This window comes from Chanodichthys erythropterus, chromosome 3, assembly GCF_024489055.1.
Source record: "Chanodichthys erythropterus isolate Z2021 chromosome 3, ASM2448905v1, whole genome shotgun sequence".
NCBI classification, from domain to species: domain Eukaryota; kingdom Metazoa; phylum Chordata; class Actinopteri; order Cypriniformes; family Xenocyprididae; genus Chanodichthys; species Chanodichthys erythropterus.
This window is the reverse complement of record NC_090223.1, coordinates 10297412-10319285: the sequence shown is the minus strand read 5'-3', so window position 1 is coordinate 10319285 and position 21874 is coordinate 10297412. Positions and strand designations below refer to the sequence as shown.

The 21874-nt window shown below is 35.6% G+C and overlaps 2 pseudogenes; both read right to left on the bottom strand.

Annotated features, from left to right (window-relative positions):
• Positions 1–8126, bottom strand: part of LOC137003093 (uncharacterized) — a 243826-nt pseudogene extending 235700 nt beyond the window's left edge.
• Positions 8127–8595: 469 nt separating this feature from the next.
• LOC137017049 (zinc finger protein 271-like) lies at positions 8596–21367 on the bottom strand (annotated as a pseudogene).
• Between the last annotated feature and the right edge of the window lie 507 nt (positions 21368–21874).

The following is a 21874-nucleotide window of genomic DNA, read 5'->3' as shown; positions in this document are numbered from 1 at the left end:
TAATTTTGACTGACATGACATAAGCGAATGATAATGTTATAAAACAGCAGAGTTGTATGAAAGCAATTGATGCATGTCCAAAAGCATTTGCAATTTGTTGGAAGGAATGAGAAACTGCTACTGTGATGTGCACAAATGACTAAATGTTGTGGTGGTTGAACTAACTGTTGTGCAAAGGTAAATAGTGATGTGAGAAATGCACAAAAGCAACTGAGAAAAACTGTAACATAGATATCAATTTTAAACAAGATTAAAAGATCCAGTAAAATTGTCTGAACTTTCTGAAGCTGAAAATGTACAGTATTTGTGATGTGCTAACACAATTCACATATTAAAACATTACAACATGTGAAAATATATTCCACATGTGCTCCAGATTATAACCTATAGGCTAGTAACATGTTTTCCATATGTGCCACTTGCTCCATTATGTTCAAACTTTGTTCACATGTGGTGACATATTTTTCACATGTGGTGGTTTTTCACATGTGGTGGTTTTTCACATGTGGTGGTTCACATGTGGTGACATGTTGGTCACATGTGGTGAAATGTTGTTCACATGTGGTGACATGTTGCTCACATGTGATCATATAAGTTCACATGTGATCACGTGGAAAACATGTGATCACATGTGAAGTTCATGTGTTTTTTCTGTAAGGGCTTTTACTAAATACTGAGTAAAGGGTCTGAATACTTAGGACCATGTGATATTTCAGTTTTTCTTTTTTAATAAATCTGCGAAAATGTCAACAATTCTGTGTTTTTCCGTCAATATGGGGTGCTGTGTGTACATTAATGAGAAAAAAAAAATGAACTTAAATGATTTTAGCAAATGGCTGCTATATTACAAAGAGTAAAATGTAAGGGGTCTGAATACTTTCCGTACCCACTGTATATCACAAACATTGGTCACGGTACAATGTATCATGATATATCACAATAAGATATATGTATTGATGCATTGCAATACTTTTTAATTTTTGATACTTTAAAATAGTGTTGTCAAAAGTACCGGTACTTCGGTACCAAGTCGGTACTGAAATTTTGAAAATGTGACGATACCCGCATTTCTGTAGAACCAGTAGTACAGAGAATCCGGGTATATTCGGTACCCACTGATAGGGCTGTGGCAGTATTTACTTGAATATGACACAAGTGAAGCACAAAGCTTTGTTTACAAAAGAAATAATAGGTTAGCAATTAAATGTGACATCGCAGCCATGGAAACATTTTTGTTCATGCCGAATGAGAGAGGTGTGCGAGTCCATACATTTAAGCTTTGTATTCGGTTTTGTCAATCGCGATCTGGTCACCTGATTAGCAGATAATTTAACAATATTCCATTAGTTATTCCACTGAACATGGAATCTCTGTTTATTTTCCCAAATCTTCACTCACACCGGGAATTATAAACGTTTCTTTCTTTCGCATTTAGGTCTATTATAGGCTATTCGCATTCTTTACTGTAGTAGAGACTTACTGTGTAAGTAGAAAAAACACTGTAGGACAGAAACCTTTTTGCTTGCGCATCAATTTCCATTAAACACAGTTTGTGCTTGTTATTAGACTTTATATGGCGCGTCGTTTATTTGTATAGCGCGATTCACACATGCTGGTGATTTTTACTTTCGCTTTCTCTGACAGCGCAAAATCAAACATAGCCTGAATGTCTTGCCTCTGCGGAGGATAAACCTCACTCTTCAGGCCTTTTACAACAAGTGTCAGTTGCTTGTAACATCAAGAAAAAAACATGAAGATATTATTAAAGAGAAATGGTCTCTTTCCTGCTCGTGTCCCACATCCCTCTCAAAGCGCAGAGCAGTCTAGCTATATCAGACTATAGAATAATGGGACGCGTCTTTATGTGGAAAACGAATGTTTTTTTAAATAATATTTAACTTTCTTATTATTTAGGTTACCATTATTTACCGATATTTATTTCATAGTTTTACAGGCTGTAGTGTGTAGTTTCACTGACGGAGTAGCTAAAATAAACACGCAAGTCTGTTACCCCTGTTGAAAAAAACAGCATATGCTGGTAAGGTAGGTTTTGAAGCTGGTATGCTGGTTTATGCTGGTCCTATGCTGGTCCAGGACTATGGTGACATTTCACTAGTGAAAATACACAGATATCAAGAATTTTAGTTTTTACTAGTGGAAATGTAATATCAAGAATTATCTTTTTAACTAGTGCAAATTGAATTGTTGATATCAAGAATTCATGTCCTGGGAATGAATAAAAGTCAAAATGGCTTGCCATAGTTCCCTGCTGTAGCTCGAGTTATGTTATGACAGTGGTTAAAGTGCGGGGCGCAAGTGTACTGCAAGGGTTTAGAAAACGGGGTTTTGAGTAGGGCTGGACGATATGGACAAAATTTATGTCACGATATAATTCTTAATTTCGGTCGATACGATATAATTCCGATATCGATATGAACTATATAATAGCCTCAGAAAAACTGCCAAGAACGGCCACAATGGATGTCTGTACCTACAAATGTCTGAAAAAAGAATTTGCCAAATCTATGAAATCTCTTCCTATAAAACTATATAATATTTTAGAAAAAAAAAAACAGTACAAATAAATTTATGTTCAGCTTTTATTTGTATTTAGCCTTCATACAAACATAAAAAATAAACATAAGACTCAATCACTTTAGTAATATTAATATCTTTAACATTAAACTATAATGTAGGCTGATTTTATTATCCTTAATATAGATTAAAACAAAAGTGCTTCAGCCAAGATAAAGATTGTGAACAGTAAAAACAGAAAACAACAAAAACACATTGCTGGGGCAGGGACGCTGTTGAGTGTTGATGACACTAGGGGTACAACGGTTCAAATTGCTCACGGTTCGGTTCGTATCACGGTTTTAGGGTTTTACCGTGACCATAAAAATAGGACTACTGTCAAATAAAAATAAAGAAAAATATAGCTGCAAGCAGCAATTATGGGGCCAAGCACAAAAACGGCACAAGAAACCAGCCAACACGGCTGGGAGCATCAGACCAACTGCAACAGTGAACAATTAAAGATGTATTAAGATAATTTTAGGCATAAGAGCTGAAAAATTATCAAAAATGAGGATTTACTGGTTCATAACTTTCGACCAATAGGTGGCGCTGTGTCCAAATTGTTGTGGTATGGTCAGAGTGAGGTGACAATGACACTTCCAAAGTTTGGTGTCAATATGTCAAAGCACTGAAGAGATACAGCTTCAAGAGTCATTTTTGAATCATGCCTCAAATTCTTTGCTCTGGTATACAAAAACGGTTTGACATATGGACTTGAAATCCATAACTTTTTGTCGGCATGGTCTGAAGATGACACGGTTCAATTTTGGTGAAAATCGGAGCAACGGTCTAGGAGGAGTTCGAAAAAGTAGGTTTTTAAAGAAAAACAATATGGCGGACAGGACGTTTAGCTGACTATGGCAAATTTGATATCTATGTTCTCAGCATAACCCAAGGAATCTACAGAGACCAGTTTCATTACAATTGGTTAATATAGACAAAAGTTATTAGCATTTTTGTAAATTTTGTTATAACTTTTGACCACGAGGTGGCGCTGGTCCGAAACTTCTCAGGCTCCTTCAGGGCATTGTCCTGATGACCCATACCAAATTTATGAATTTTGGTCAAACTCATCAGAAGTTATGAGCAAAATAACAATTTTTCATATCTCCACTCCAGTAGGTGGCACTGCACCGAAACACTGTATAATGCCTCAGGTCATGCTTGTGATGACATGTACCAAGTTTGGTCTAAATATGTCAAAGCATTGTAGAGATACAGCTTCAAGTGTAATTTTTGCATCACATCTCAAATTCTTTGCTCCGGTATACGAAAACGGTTTGACTTATCGACTTGAAATCCATAACTTTTTGTCGGCATGGTCTGAAGATGACACGGTTCAATTTTGGTGAAAATTGGAGCAACGGTCTAGGAGGAGTTCGAAAAAGTAGGTTTTTGAAGAAAAACAATATGGCGGACAGGAAGTTTAGCTGACTATAGCAAATGTGATATCTATGTTCTCAGCATGACCCAAGGAATCTACTGAGACCAGTTTCATTACAATTGGTGAATACAGTCAAAAGTTATTAGCATTTTTGTAAATTTTGTTATAACTTTTGACCACAAGGTGGCGCTGTGCCGAAACTTCTCAGGCTCCTTCAGGGCATTCTGCTGATGACCCATACCAAGTTTTGTAAAGATACGTTAATGTGTTCGTAAAATACAGCATTTTAGCACAAAATTCAAAATGGCCGACGGCCAAAATGGCCGATATGGGAAAATTGGATATCATTCGACTCGGCATGATTCCCCGAATCCAACGAGACCAAATTTATGATTTTTGGACAAACCCATCAGAAGTTATAAGCAAAAATACCCATTTTTCATATCTCCGCACCAGTAGGTGGCGCTGCGCCGAAACACTGCATGGTACCTCAGGTCATGCTTGTGATGACATGTACCAAGTTTGGTCTGAATACGATAAAGCGTTGCGGAGATACAGCCTTACTTCTGTTTTCGCAAGCACTACGTACAATTCGTTCGTGAGTTTTTCGAAAACGGTTTGAGGAATCAACTTGAATTCCATAACTTTTTGTCAGCATGGTCTGAAGATGATCTGATTAAATTTTCATGAAAATCGGAGTAACGGCCTAGGAGGAGTTCGAAAAAGTAAGTTTTTCAGAAAATTCAAAATGGCGGAAAAATTTTCATGACGGAAAATGACGTCATAGGGTGCGATCGATTCGTCTTGACCCAATCAGAGGAAAAAAGAATTTTGTTTCTAGCCCTTATGGTTCAAAAGTTATTAACATAAACATAAGTGCAACTTTGGACAGCTGGTGGCGCTAGAGGGATTGAGATAGAGACTCCAAATTTGCTGTGGACAAAGGTCAGACTGTCCTCTAACTGTGTGCCAAATTTCACAACTTTCCCGCAAGCGGTTCTATGGGTTGCCATAGACTTCAAGAGCGGAAGAAGAAGAAGAATAATAAAAAAAAAAAAATAAAAAAAAAAAGAACGCCAACAATAACAATAGGTGCCTCCGCACCTTCGGTGCTTGGCCCCTAATAAGAACAAACAATCAAACTACAAGCAACATCACAAATAAGTACAATAAAGCAAATATTCAAATAAAATAAACAGTGCTTTTCAGGTTTTTCAGGTATCTTACAGTAGTTTTCAGGTACAGAAAATGGATAAAGTAATCAAATATAAAATAACACTGCATATTATCCTCACTGTATAAAATAAATAAAGATGAATCATTATTGAAGTTACAAAAACTATTCAGTCAAGAGCAGTGAGTGATTTCTTTGTTATTTGTTGTTTGATTTAACATTTAAAAACATATTTTTTTCCCCTTTAAGACATGCACGATCCAGTACATATACTGTTACACATGCGCTGTCTTTCTCGACTAATACACGTCCGCTTAAGTCTTAAGACATAACTGACTATGTTTGCTAGGATACTCGCTAAGACGGGCATGTTGACATAATTTTTGTATGAATTTGTCCGCTGAAGCGCAAGACTTGAAAGAGAACTCAGTATTTGCGCGCTGACTGGAATAAGCGTGTGCGCGCTTCAGATGAGCGCACACAAATCTTCTCACAGCGCGCGAGTTCTCTTTCGCGTCTTGTTCTTGAAAGTTTAAATCAGCAAGGCTTAAATGAGTTAGTTTAAACACAGATAGCAACGTGTGCTGTTCAGGTCTCACCTGCGCTCGCGCGCTATCAACACCCGGGTGATGACGGCGTAAATGACTGGACATGAGAGCAGACGGCACTCGCACTGAACAGTTTACAAAGAGTGACTGTTTTATCCACGCTTTCTGATTATCGTTGTTGTAACGTTTTGCGCATCCATCGACTGAAACATACATTATCTGAACTCTGTCTGTCTGTTTTCCACGTTGCTATTTTAAACAAACCATATTAACCAATAGATATGCTGAGCACTGGCTGATGGCTGCCTGTCTATGTAGTGTACGTCATCACGCAAATAGCCAATCGCGTTCTGCTCTTTCTAAAGCTGGGGACACACCTAACGATTGTAAGTCCGATTATGAATGTAATTTGATACTTAGAACTGATCATGTCCAATCGGCCCGAGTCAGAGCCAGTTGCGTTCAGTCTGTTTTTACAGTTGGTGCTTAAAATCGTGCAGTGTGCTGTGTCTAACGATTCTAGTCTTAGAATTTTAGAAACAGTCATTGCCAGTCCTCCTCACAAAGATTCTTCTCAAATTTGATAATTCCCACTTCTGAAGTAGCACTATGAGCAAATCGCATTCAAGTTTCGTTTTTTTTTTTCAAGGAAAGTCATCTTTACAATAGCACTGAGAGCACGTGAAGGCAGCATAATATTTGCGACCGATGACGTCTCTGTTTCCTTGGAGACTGTGTCAGGCGATTGTAAACAAGCGGCGAAATGGCGTCAAAAAAGTTTGAAACATAAAAACATATTGGACAACCGGTATGGAAGAAAAACTGGTTGAACTCTGGCAAGAGTACGAATACAACATATCTTCGAAGGAATACCATAATAGAAGCGATAAGGAAAGAAGCTGGGCTGCTATTGCGGAAGCTTTGAACGTGTCAGGTAATGTACAGGGCCGGATTATCCATAGACGGCATTGGGCGAGTGTCCTGGAGCACCAGCCAATATTATTTATCTGATACGGATACAAAATTAACAGTTGATACAATATATACAGAGAGAATATAAAGAGCCCTGCCCCTTTGATCGCAAAAGTGAAAGTGCCCTTTGAGGTCGCATTGTGGTAGTATAAAGTTAACGTTACTTCTGTGGTAATTTAATGGTCTGTACAGTGCCGTTTCAAGTCGAACAAGCTTCATTGAGGATCGCAGCTTATCGTTGCTTAACAATGGCCGACACCACCGGAGTGCAAGCCCTAAAAATAGATTTAAGCATATGAATTACAAATACCTATTATTGAGATTTTGTTTACTCACCTCAAATTCTCTCTGTAGAGAACAAATCCATGTTGCCTCTCCAGCCGGGACCTCACACATATCCTGCGCGTTTTTCCTCTTTTTTAGTTATTTTCCGCACAAATATAGCTGCAGATGAAGAGCGCGAGCTGTTTGTTTACATCCATTTTCAAGATCCCGCACAGTGTGTTGCTTAGCAGCGGTCTCAATCATAAACGTTTGTGTTCTTCTCCGACTGTCAACGATTAAAATCGGCTCCAGTCGAAGGAAACAATCGTTATGTGTGTTCAGTTCAGTCTTAGAATGTTTCAGCTAATCGTTAGGTGTGTCCCCGGCTTAACCGCTGCGCCTCAGAGAAATGCAGTAATGTACATTATAAATCGAAATACCGGAAATGTGTTTAAAAATCATATCACCGTTATCGAAAAAAATATATCGCGATATATATTGATATTGAATTATTGTCCAGCCCTAGTTTTGAGTGATTAATAATCAGTATCTAACCTGATGAAAAGACCTCCAGAAATTAAAGCAAAAGATTAAGTAACGGCAGCACACAATTATAATAAACAGTACTTTATCATGCATTGGTGTCAACGCTAATGTTATCGTTATAGGTAACGTTATTTACTTGTATGCAGAAAAACATATTCATACAGATTTGTAATGGCATGAGGGTAAGTAAATGAATGAACAATTCCTTTACTACATTTCATACTTAAGTTAGAGAGGTTGCAGACAATACAATCATCTGTACCATTATTTATTTTAATAAAATTTACCTGAGCTTTTGACACTATATTATTTTGGTTCATTTACTTTCATTTTTTTCCTACTGAGCATATTTTACATTTACTTAAGTATGACGACTGGCTCACTAACTCACAATCTGTTTAAGTTTTATAACCTTAGCGTTTACAACTTCATTAATAACAAAAGGAGAATAAACACCTCTTGGTTCTTCAGTATCTTCTTGCTTCACTCTGCAGGGTTCTGGATCAGTCCTGTTCTCGCTGTCATCTTCAATAAACTCTGTTTTTACAGACTTCACCTCTTCCTGATGCTCTGAATGCATGGCTTTACTTGTAAAGTATGATCGGTTTACAAAAATGATGCGTCAAAAGACGTTTGTTTTGAAACAGCAGTTCAGAACGCGTCTCTTCCTCTTGGCAAACCAATGTAAAATGTGCATTTCCGCCACCTTGTGGTCTGGAGTGTGGAGAGCACATTGAATAATTGAGTAAAATAAGGAGGGAAAAGAGAGAAGAAAATGTGTGGAGGGAAAAAAGGGAGGAATAGACCCAAGAGATTGTTTCTGCTTTCTTACTGATAATTCACTTTCCCTGGATTGAAGAATGACTTAAGAAATGCTTTCAGCCATCAAAGTGAAAGCATCACCCTTGGTTAGGTAATATGGGCATTACAATTTCCAAGTATCTCTTTTCTGAGTGTATTATATCAGTACAGTATGCCCAACTTAGCCTTCATGTATCAGTAAGAATTTCGGGATCCCTGCGATTCAGTTCCATTTTTTGAGGGACAGTTAAGATATAATACTACTACAAACTATGTTGGACATTTTATTGTTTATAATCTTTTTAGTTATCATTTCTAATATGCTTTCATGTTCAAAAACATTGTTTTTTTTCTTACATTTCGTATTAAATTCAGACAAGCTTAAAGGTGCCCTAAAATTGAATTTACCTCGACATAGTTGAATAACAAAAAAGTACTTAAAGTATTTGTTGCTTTATAATATTAAGGTAGAACCACTGAACTCACATTAACTGTTTTACATACGTTTTTAGTACCTTTATGGATCTTGAGATTTGATGGCATCAGTGGATAAAAATGCCATTGCCGGCCTCACTGAGATATCTGATTTAATCAAAATATCTTAATTTGTTTTTACTAGTTCCCTTTTTAAAAGAGAACTGATTGATACAAATGCATTAGGTACATTAACACAAACTGCAGAAGATAAACTTTGGATGATGTTTCTTTGTCACTCATTGACACAACCTCTTTGTTCTTCAGTATCGTGAAGTTTCATCTGCAGGTTCTGGATCACTGGTTTCTCCTCTGCATGGATCTTCATGTGAATCTTCAGGTGGTTTTTAATAGTGAAACTCTTTCCACACTGATCACACGTGTGCGGCTTCTCTCCAGTGTGGATCCTCTCATGAGTTTTCAGATTTGTTAACTGATTGAATCTCTTGTCACAGTATGAACACTTGTAAGGTTTTTCTCCAGTGTGAATCCTCTGGTGACATTTTAAACAGTCTGCTGTAATAAAAGTCTTCTCACACTCAAAGCACATGTACTCTCTCACACCAGTATGAATTTTCTGATGTTCTTTTAAACTTCCCAGCTGTGAAAAACTCTTTGCACACACAGAACATGAATGTGGCTTCTCCTTCGTATGAACTGTCAGGTGTGTCTTCAGGATTATTGACTGAGTAAATGTTTTACCACATTGATCACATTTGAACAGCTTCTCTCCGGTGTGGATCCTCATGTGATCTTTAAGGTTTGACGATTGATTGGAGCTCTTTCCACATTAATTACATGTGAATGGTCTTTCTCCAGTATGAACTCTCATATGAACTTCAAGATGACTTTTGTGTGTGAAACTCTTTCCACACTGAGTGCAGGTTGTAGATTTCTTGGCTCTTCTTTCATTTAAAAATGTCTTTTTAGTCTTTGAGCATCTCAAAGGTTTTTCTCCAGATTTGTCATGATGTTTCTCCTCCACTTCACTCAGTTCTTCACTCTCCTCCTCCTTCACTTCCATCAGGTCTGAAATCAACGAAAGAAGTTTAATTTCATTTTCAGTACATCAAAATAATTATAATAATAATAATAATAAGAAGAAGAAGTGTCCTTTGTCTCCACATAAATATTCATGGCCATCACCACTCCCACCCAGCAGTGCTGACACAAAAACTGACTTAGAAAATTCAAATCATTATATTGTTGTTGGTGTTAAAAAGTTCAGAATAATCTTTACATAATTGCGTAGTAAAAATTCTAGCCTAGTATATCTATATTGTTCACATATTATTGTAGCAGAGTTTGTGCTGAATACAGCAAAATTACATGTTGGCCAATAGTATGATATAAGTAGCTGAAATAAGCACAAATGTCAGAGCATGACAAAACATCTCAAGGGCCCCAGAATCACTCAGACCTCTGGGGGTTAAACTTTGAATAAAATGAATTTAATTCAAAGAATGATTAAAGTGGTAAGAGGACATTCACACTGATACCAAACACTCCATGCTCCCATTAAACCATTCGACAGTAATAATTTCATGAATTATGCGTGATCTAAGCAGGGGTTTCCCAAAGTGAACTATGGCCGCACGTTTCATTGTTACCAATAGAGTTCAATTGAACTTACCACCATCGTTGACTAACGACGCTTTGGGGAAACGCGCCCCAGATGTGTTACATATTAGCTTGAAGACATGGTACAGAATTATGCAGTTGAACAATGTTTGATAAGTCTGTTTAGTCATCATTTTAATTTTTTTCCTGTGGTTTTCAACTCTGTGGTCAAGAGAATTCATTCAAAGGTTTGGAGAAGAAGACAAGGCCTGTTTTGTTTCTCTGTCTTGGGGATTTATTATGGTGAGGCTCGAGCTGTGCCCTCTTCAAACCAATCCGTCTTTTACAAACTGCTTGAGGTTGATATCTCCTTCCTCAGCTAGACTCAACTGAATTAGATTCCTGAGTGTTGATTCAGAATTCAATGGGATATTCTGTTTGAATGAATCATCTGCAAGATTCATTTGTGTCTGGTTCATCCTCAAATTCTACACACTAGACAACTGCTATAAAATATTACTATCACTTTGATGTCTTTTTAACTGTGACATCCAGGAAGTGACATGATCTGATCTCTTTCTACAGCATGATGGGAGCACAAGAAAATAATCTCAATCCATCGTATTTAGTTCAATCGCATTCATCAACCCTGTTACCAAAGTTAATCAAAGATGAATAATCTATATAACTTCTATATATAACTTCAATAATAGAAATACAACTTTATCAGGAACTATAAATCAGATTTTGCTTTATTTAATCTTACAACCCTGTCAGCCATTCTGGAAAGTGTATTTACTTGACACAGTTTGGAGTTTACTGTTTATTCCTGAAAAAACTATTAATGATGTTAATATATTACAAAATAATGGTTATGTTGTAAATTGAACTGTTTTATTTTACAGTAAACAGTAAAATAAAACAGTTCAAACAATATTTAGTATTGTTTAATATTTAAATTTTCTCAAACCTCCCTTTACTGACAGAAAAAAAGATCATTCCATTTCATAGTTTGACTGTTTCTCTAAATGTGCAGAAGTGCTTGAATCTTTCTATCATGAATGTTGTTCAGCATCATGAATGAATGAAGAATAAACACCAACCTCTTTGTTCTTCAGTATCTTCAGTGTGTTTCATTCTGCAGGGTTCTGGATCACTCATGTTCTCACTGTCCTCTTTAATAAACTCAGTCTTTGCAGATTTCAGCTCCTCCTGATGTTCTGATGCTCGTCTGATGGGAATATTCCAGCATTTATTGGAGAACTGATGTGGGAGGAGCTTCACTGATGATGTGAGTGATGAGGGAGGAGCTTCATTTATGATGGATTTCAGTGTGGGAGAAGCTGATCTGCCAAAATGGAAAATATATGACTATATGATATAACTGAGTTTGTTTTTAATATCTGTAGCCAACAAACACCCTCAGTCTGTTGACTCAATGAAATTACTTTAAGTGTCAATTTACAGAAGTGGAAGAGAAACTAGATGTTTTAATGAAAAACAATAAAGAACAATACAAAAAAATATCAGATTGTCTTTCTATGCCTCTTCTTCAGCACCCTGAATATGAGCACAAGAACACTGAGTTGTTTTTTTTCATCAGCTACAGGTGGAGAGGAGAGATCTGGCTGTGACTACTTACTGTGATTTCAGACTGTGGTCATGTGGTTTCTCCACTGCATGGATCTTCATGTGTCGCTCCAGGTGACTTTTACAAGAGAAACTCTTTCCACACTGATCACACGTGTGCGGCTTCTCTCCAGTGTGGATCCTCTCATGTGTTTTCAGAGATGATGAACAACTGAATCTCTTGTCACAGTGTGAACACTTGTAAGGTTTTTCTCCAGTGTGGATCCTCTCATGTGTTCTCAGATTTGATGAACAACTGAATATCTTGTCACAGTGTGAACACTTGTAAGGTTTTTCTCCAGTGTGAATTCTCTGGTGCACTTTTAAATCACCAGCTGTAATAAAAGTCTTTTCACACTCAAAGCACATGAACTCTCTCACACCAGTGTGTATTTTCTGATGTGTATGTAAATGTTGCAGCAGTGAAAAACTCTTTCCACACACAGAACATGAATGTGGCTTCTCCTTCGTATGAACTGTCAGGTGTTTCTTCAAGACTGATGACCTTAGAAATGTTTTTCCACATTGATCACATGTGAACAGCTTCTCTCCGGTGTGGATCCTCATGTGATTTTTAAGGTTTGACGATTGACTGAAGCTCTTTCCACATTGATCACATGTGAACGGCTTCTCTCCAGTATGAACTCTCATGTGACGCTCAAGATTTTGTTTAGTTGTGAAACTCTTTCCACACTGAGTGCAGGTTGTAGATTTCTTGGTTCTTCTTTTCTTTAATGCCTTTTTAGTCTTTGTGTGACTCAAAGGTTTTTCTCCAGATTTGTCATGATGTTCCTCCTCCACTTCACTCAGTTCTTCACTCTCCTCCTCCTTCACTTCCATCAGGTCTGAAATCAAAGAAAAAAAAGTGTAATTTCATTTTCATAATAAAAAGAAATATGAAAAGGACATAAAATGGTACACAGTTCAATTTTGCTCAAAGGGAATTATTAGTTAATATATAGGGAATTTTACAGTCACTTATTTTATGACTGAGCAACTGAATCGTCCTGCATTCATTTAAACAGGCCATAACTATCAGCTCTGTAGCGTATATAAATATCCAAACTCTAGTGAAAACATTATTTATTAAAAAGGTAACAGAGATTGGCAGTTTAACACATTAAATTCGTAAGCACACAAGACACTTCTCTTCAAGTCTTTTCGTGTCTGGATTGATGTTGTGGGAAGCCAAAAACTGCTGGGTTAAATATGGACAAAACCAAGAATTGGGTTGTTTTTACTCAGCCATTTTTTTCAACCAATTTTGGATATATTTTTTTAGCCAGCATATATTAATATAGTAAAAGGCATGTTTTTGCTCATCCCCAAATAGGGACAAATTTGTGGGGTATTTTAAGCTCAAACTTGACCATACCAGAGACTTATATTACATCATGTGAAAGAGGGCATAATAGGTGCCCTTTAACCCAACCTGCTGGGTTTGTCCATATTTAACCCAACTTGGGTTTTTTTAACCCAGCATTTTTTAGAGTGCAATCACATTCTGGTGTGTTGGCGGAGGAGTGGAGTCTCATTTGTGGCTGAAATTTAAAGTTTTGAGGCAGCAAAGACTGTAGAGTCGTTGACAAACTTTGGGCACAAAACCTAACCTGAGAAAGACTCTCAACAGAAAAGAAAACTAAAACAAATGAAAGTGAGACGAGAGTGTGATGGCTTGAATGAAGCTGATCTGCCTTTATCTTCTTGTCATTGTCTTGTCTACTCGTCTAAAGCTTTGTTCGTATTCTGAGATTTTAAACTTTAATTTCTGTCCAGCCTCTGAAGGGAGTACTGACCAATTAAACATTGTCTTTTGTATGATGTATACATTTCTCCTCCTCTCACCATAAATCACGTTATCAGATGGTCTCTTATCTTCCTGATCTACCAAAGAGTACAGTTTAGACATGATTTCTATTAGTAAGAATACAATGAATTTAATTCAAAGAATGATTATAGCGGTAAGAGGACATTCATACTGACACCAAACACTACATGCTCCCATTAAACCATTCAACAGTTATAACAATTTCATGAATTATGTGTGATCTAAACAGGGGTGTAAAATATCAGTGATGTAAATATATTAAAAAATAATGGTAATGTTGTAAATTGAACTATTTTATTTCACAGTAAACAGTAAAATTAAACAGTTCAAACAATATTTAGTATTATTTAATATTTAAAGTTTCTCAAACCTCCCTTTACTCACCATTTGTTTAATATTTTATTGTATCTAACTGGGCAGAAGTGTTTGAATCTTTCTAACATGAATGTTGTTCAGCATCATGAATGAATGAAGAATAAACACCAACCTCTTTGTTCTTCAGTATCTTCAGTGTGTTTCATTCTGCAGGGTTCTGGATCACTCAAGTTCTCACTGTCCTCTTTAATAAACTCAGTCTTTGCAGATTTCAGCTCTTCCTGATGTTCTGATGCTCGTCTGATGGGAATATCCCAGCATTTATTGGAGAACTGATGTGGGAGGAGCTTCACTGATGATGTGAGTGATGAGGGAGGAGCTTCATTGATGATGTGAGTTATGAGGGAGGAGCTTCATTGATGATGAAGAATTTCAGTGTGGGAGAAGCTGATCTGCCAAAATGGAAAATATATCATTAACTGAGTTTGTTTTTAAATATAATATATAAATATAAATAATGGTCAGAAAAAGAGTTGAAAGCATAAAGACAGAAATAAATGTACATATCTGTAACCAACAAACACCCTCAGTCTGTTTACTCAATGAAATGAGTTTTAAGTGTCAATTTACAGCAGATCTGAAGACATCAGCATAATAAATGAGGTGAAAACAGGAACTATTGACATGAAATAAAGAGTTTTCAGCAGTTTCTCTGTTAATATTGATGATGCTCAGACTATCAACACTCATTCAACAAGACATTCAGGATCATTAGCAGATCATCTCACTTTATTCTGAGTGTTTGACTGATAGAAACTGATTAACTGAGTCAGGATATATGCTAAAAGACTATAAAACTAGATAATGACTGAAAGGAAAAGCGTGAAGAGTAACACAATAGGCCGTCAACAGTAGTGCCAAAGACTGTCCACAACGACAAAACATCAACATAATCACACACACAAAACACAAAGAGTACACTGCACTCATCTTTATTTCAGCTGCTCTCTTTCTGCTGGTTGTGTAAAGCTGTGGTGAGATGGACACAGTTCCTTACGAAAAAGTTAATTTAATGGACTACACTTAAATTATGATCCAGTATATTTTTAAGTATGTAGTAAGTCTAATATCAATGTACTAGTAGTAGACTTGCAAATGTCCTGCTTGGGACTAAATTGGCCCGATTTAGTATATATGCTAAAGTGTTACAGTAGTAATCTTTAAGTGCACAACTAGTTCACAACCATGTTTCTCAATTGTACTGAATCTGTACAAGTGAACTTATATGTATATTAGTGCTTTACCATGTTAATACTTGAAATACATTTGCTTTATTAAATTACACTAGCATCAATCTGCCTGTATTCATAAGTCTGTTCAGTGCATTTTGGAGTTATTCTATGTGATAATTGATGTTAGACTTTATTGCACACTATGTCATTAATGCATGAGATTTGGTGATTATCACACTATGATCTGAGCTGTCTGCCTCTCTGCCTCTGCCTCGCTGCTCAGTGTTTTGTATCTCCGTATAGCTTTGTTTTCTCTTACTTTTATTGAATCTCATACTTTTTGTTGCTTATATTATCATTACTTTATATATATATATACTATTGCCCACCACATTAATCTGATGTTGCCAGCTTGTAATCTTTGAATCGAAATCACTGTTACAACGCGTTTGCATCTCGCTAGCTTGTTAACTTGTCATCCGTTCCAGTAAGAACATCAAACAGGTTCTCCCCACTCAGTGATGCACCCACTGAGAATCCTGTTGAAAGTGCCCTAGTAATTGGCGATTCTATCACACGGAACGTGAAAATAGAGACACCAGCCACCATAGTCACATGTTGCCGGGAGCCAGAGCACCTGACATCAAAGCAAATTTAAAAGTGCTGGCTAATGCTAATCGTAAATACTCTAAAATTATTAGTCACGTCGTCACATATGATGTTCGACTTCGCCAGTCGGAGATCACTAAAATTAACATTAAAGAGGTGTGTGAACTTGCAAGTACAATGTCAGGAGAAGTAATTTGCTCTGGTCCCCTTCCTGTTCGTCGGAGTGATGAGATAGTTAGCAGATTATCATCACTCAATGGCTGGCTGTCTAAGTGGTGTCCGCAGAATAATATAGGTTTCAAAGACAATTGGAAAAGTTTTTGGGGCAGACCTGACCTGTTGAAAAGAGATGGTATTCATCCCTCCCGGGATGGTGCTGCTCTTCTCTCTAGTAATATGGCACATAATCTTAGAGCTGAAACATGACAAACTATGGCCCAGGTCAGGAAGCAGACAGACTGGCTAAACCGACCGTCTGCTAGCTGCCTCACATTACAGAAGTCAGATAATTCCCAACACATAGAAACTCTTACACCTAGATATTATCACATAGAGACTGTGTCTGTACCCCGAATTAATAAAAAAAAACTTCCAAACCCATTTAATGGAAAAAATTTAATTGATGTTCAACAAATAAAAAATAGAGATAATAATGATAAACAAATGATAAAGCTTGGAATGTTAAATATTAGATCACTTTCTTCAAAAGCACTTATTGTAAATGTTATTATCACAGACTATAATCTAGATGTGCTATGTTTGACAGAAACCTGGCTAAAACCGGACGATTACATTACTTTAAATGAATCTAGTCCTCAAGGTTATGATTATCGACACAATCCTCGACAGAAAGGCAAAGGGGGAGGTGTTGCTGTAATTTATAGTAATATTTACAGTATTAGTCAAAACTCTTTCAAATATAATTCCTTCGAAGTGATGGTGCTTTACGTAACATTATGTAAGTTGACATTTGTGCTGGCTACTACAACAGGCCACCATACAGACTTTATTAAAGAATTTGCTGATTTTCTATCAGAATTAGTACTAGCTGCAGATAAAGTCCTTGTTGTTGGTGATTTTAATATCCATGTAGATAATAAAAAAGACTCATTAGGATTGGCATTTACAGACATTCTAAACTCTATTGGTGTTAGACAACACGTGTCAGGGCCCACTCATTGTCGTAATCATACTTTAGATCTAATATTGTCACATGGAATCAATATTGATGCCGTTGAAATTCTGCAGAAGAGTGACGACATCTCAGATCATTATCTAGTCTCGTGTATACTACATTTAGTCAAAGCGGCTAAACTGCCTCCCTGCCATAAATATGGTAGAACCATCACTTCTACCACTAAAGATCGCTTTATAAATAATCTTCCTGATCAGTTTCATTGCCTTAGCATAACAGACAGCTTAGAAGACCTCGATGTTGCAACAGAAACTATTGGCTCTCCAATGCCATGGTACAATGAGCAGACTCAGGCCCTAAAAACTGCAGCCAGAAAAATGGAGCGTAGCTGGAAGAAAACAAAACTAGTTTAACAAAGTATTTTGCATTTTGTGGAGAGAGAAAATGATTGAGTACAGAAAGCAGTGGTGTATAAAGTACTCAAAAACCATACTTGAGTGAAAGTATAGATATCTTGCCAGAAAATGACTTTGGTAGAAGTTAAAGTTGCTGTTTAGAATGTTACTTGAGTAAAAGTTATAAAGTATGTGATATTTTTTGTACTTAAGTATGAAAAGTATTTTTTTGATATTAAATGTACTTAAGTATTGAAAGTAAAAGTACAAGTAAATGTAAAATACAAAAGGAGCAAAAAAAAAGGTTTATTGTAATTTTAATACATAAAAAATACTAATATATTAATTATACATTGATGATTTGTTCATGTTAATTTATAGTGCATTATAACTAATGCAAGAGACAACTTTAAAATGTTAAAATGTAAATGATGAAATCAAAAATTAACAATACTTTTATTAACCTTAACCAATGTTACAAATGTACTCTTATTGTAAAATGTTACTATTTCATATAAATCCAAACAGTCGTTCTTAAAAATTACCATCTTTACACACAAAGGCATAGCATGGGTCTATTATATGTGTACTTTCACACATTATTTGGCTCTATTTTAGAAAAATTGATGATTATCTAATCAAAATATGTGTTACAGTGCCGATAAAAAAATTTAATAAGCTACATTTCTGATTTGTTATACTTCTGTCGCTGTATACAGTTTAAATATGCAACTTCGCCGGATAATGAATGCATAACAACGAACAAATAGTTATAAAATAATGCAAATGAATGGTAACAATCTTGACATTAAACAGTTGGTGTTTTTTTTTTTTTTGTCACATTGTTTTAACCGCTTGAGGTTACTACTAATGTCAGCCTCGACGACAAACATACTGTTCTCCACTAATGCAGCATCTAGTCAACAAACTAATTACTTTATAGTGATATGAAAACATGTACTGTAGTGTACATTGTATAACATACCGTTTTGTTGTCCGTTTTAAAGTCGTTTTGAAGTGACCCGCTCTGTGCAGCGCGCAGCCTCACATCACGTGTCAAAAGAAACCATACGAGGCATCAGTGATAGTTTTTATTTCGCCTCTAGAGGCCGCTCTCGTAATGTCTCATAATCTATGCTCGTAATGACAGCGCACTTCTCAGGCGCTCCAGCAATGGACGCAACCCGGAAAATTAAATCAACCGCGATTGTGCGAGCACTTGTTTGCACATGCTTGCTTGCAGTCTGTGTTCTTCCGACTTTATTTTGTAGTAAGTAACGAAAATGCTTTGGGAAAATGTATCAGAGTAAAAGTATATAATTTATTTAGGAAATGTAGTGGAGTAAAAGTAAAAGTTGACAGAAATATAAAAACTCAAGTAAAGTACAGATTCTCACAAAAAATACTTAAGTACTGTAACAAAGTATTATTACTTCGTTACATTACACCACTGACAGAAAGGCCTTAAAAACTGCTAGATCTGCCTATTTTTCAAAACTCTTAGAAGAAAATAAACACAACCCTAGGTATTTATTTGATACAGTGGCTAAATTAACAAGAAATAAAGCCTCAACTTCTGATGTTTCCAAAGAGCACAGCAGTAATGACTTTATGAACTTCTTTACTTGCAAGATTGATAATATTAGAGAGAAAATTATAACCATGCAACCGTCTACTACAGTATCGTGTCAGACATTGCATTGTAGTGTCCCTGAGGAAAAATTCATTTCATTTACTGCTTTAGGAGAGGAAGAATTGTTAAATCATCAAAATCAACCACATGTATGTTAGACCCTATACCTTCTAAGCTATTGAAAGAGATGCTTCCAGAAGTCATAGATCCTCTTCTTAATATCGTTAATTCATCTTTATCACTATATACGTACCAAAAACTTTTAAGCTGGCTATTATTAAACCTCTTATTAAAAAAAACACAACTAGATCCTAAAGAATTAGTCAATTATAGGCCAATCTCAAATATTACTTTTCTGTCAAAAATACTAGAAAAGGCAGTTTCATCGCAACTATGTTCCATTTTAGAAAGAAATAATATCTGTGAGGATTTCCAGTCAGGATTTAGACCGTACCATAGTACTGAGACTGCTCTCATCAGAGTTACTAATGATTTGCTCTTATCATCAGATCGTGGTTGTATCTCTCTATTAGTGTTACTGGATCTTAGTGCTGCATTTGACACTATTGATCACAATATATTCTCTTAAATAGACTCGAAAACTATGTTGGCATTAGTGGAATTGCATTGGCATGGTTCAAATCATACTTATCTGACCGTTATCAGTTTGTAGTAGTAAACGATGAGAGGTCATATCGATCATATATATATATATATACACACACATATATGAACCATCACACCTGAAGTATACAAATCCTGCATGTTAATTTGATTACCAGAAAATACATAGGTGAGGGGGGCATTTAATAGAAATGTTTTTTTGTTTTTTTTTCAATTATTAATATGACTGTTTTTATTCATTAAATTAATTACCATTATTAAAATGCAATTAAACCATTAACATGGATTTTTTTAAAAACAAAACAAAAATAAATGTCATTATAAGCGTTTCATCACCATATTTGAGTGATCAAAAATGTGATCAAAAGTATTATATTTTGTTTACGTACTATATTCTATAAGGTACAAATTAAATGTCTGGACAGGAATGGGAAAGTGTGTCCATACTTTTGACTGTTACTGTACTATAATTTACACATTAAGAAATAATATCAAGATTAACCCAGGCTCAACTTACAAATATAAAGTGTTGTATCTTTGTAAATCATTATATTACTATATTTAAAATAACAGCATCAACACAAGGAGCACTTCAATTTAAAATGCTCATTTAGTGACACTGGCGTCACTGGTGTTACTCTTGTTTGTCTGTCACATTAAATAAAATGTGTCATATGTGACATGGTAATTTTACATTCATTGAATTCTGCTACACTCAATAATTAAGATGTAATGGATTGAATTATTACTTGTTTATAACTGTTTTTCAAATATTTTCATTGTTACAGCAAATACATTGTTGAGCAATTGAATTATCATCATTCAATCACACTTTTAACTAACCTGATTAAAATAAAAACAAAAAAACACAATTTCCTTATTTTTGCATTATCAATATTAAAAACGTCAGAGAAGTAAGGAAACCACAGTGACAAAAAAGGTAGGCTACATAAAAAAATCATAAAGCTGTAATTTATTCATAAAGTAAAAGTGTAGGCTAATATAATAATGTGGTCTAATTTAAACGTTAGAAAAAGAAATACATTTTGAGTGATTCATAATCAGTATCTAACCGGATGAAAAGACCTCCAGAAATTAACAGAACTTTATCATGCATTGGTGTCAACGCTAATATTATGGTTATAGGTAACATTATTTACTTGTATGCAGAAAAACATATTCATACAGATTTGTAATGACATGTGGGTAAGTAAATAAATGAACAATTCCTTTACTACATTTCATAACAGAAAACTTAGAGAGACTGCAGAAATACAATCATCTGTACCATTATTTATTTTAATAAAATTTACCTGTATTTTGACACTTTTGGTTTAGTTACTTTCATTTTTTCCTATTGAGCATATTTTACATTTACTTAAGTATGACGACTGGCTCACTAACTCACAACCTGTTTAAGTTTTATAACCTTATAATTTCACAGCATCATTAATAATGGAGAATAAACACCTCTTGGTTCACTCTGCAGGGTTCTGGATCAGTCCTGTTCTCACTGTCATCTTCAGTAAACTCTGTTTTTACAGACTTCAGCTCTTCTTGATGCTCTGAATGCATGGCTTTACTTGTAAAGTATGATCGGTTTAAAAAAATGATGCGTCAAAAACGCCGCAAATCGTTTGTTTTGAAACAGCAGTTCAGAACGCGTCTCTTTCTCTTGGGAAACCGATGTAAAATGTGCATTTCCGCCACCTTGTGGTCTGGAGTGTGGAGAGCACATTGAAGAAAATGTGTGAAGGGAAAAAAAGAGATTGAGATTAAGAGATTGTTTCTGCTTTCTTACTGATAATTCACTTTCCCTGGATTACAGAATAACTTAAGAAACACTTTCAGCATGAAAATCCTAGTTCATCCATCATTTCCTTAAAAAACATCAAAGAAAGTATCACCCTTGGTTAGGTAATATGGGCATTACAATTTCCAAGTGTCTCTTTTCTGAGTGTATTATATCAGTACAGTATGCCCAACTTAGCCTTCATTTATCAGTAAGAATTTGGGGATCCCTGTGATTCAGTTCCATTTTTTGAGGGACAGTTAAGATATAATAATACTACAAACTATGTTGGACATTTTATTGCTTATCATTTTTTTAATTATCATTTCTAATATGCTTTCATGTTCAAAAACATTGTTTTTATTTTTCATAATAAATTCAG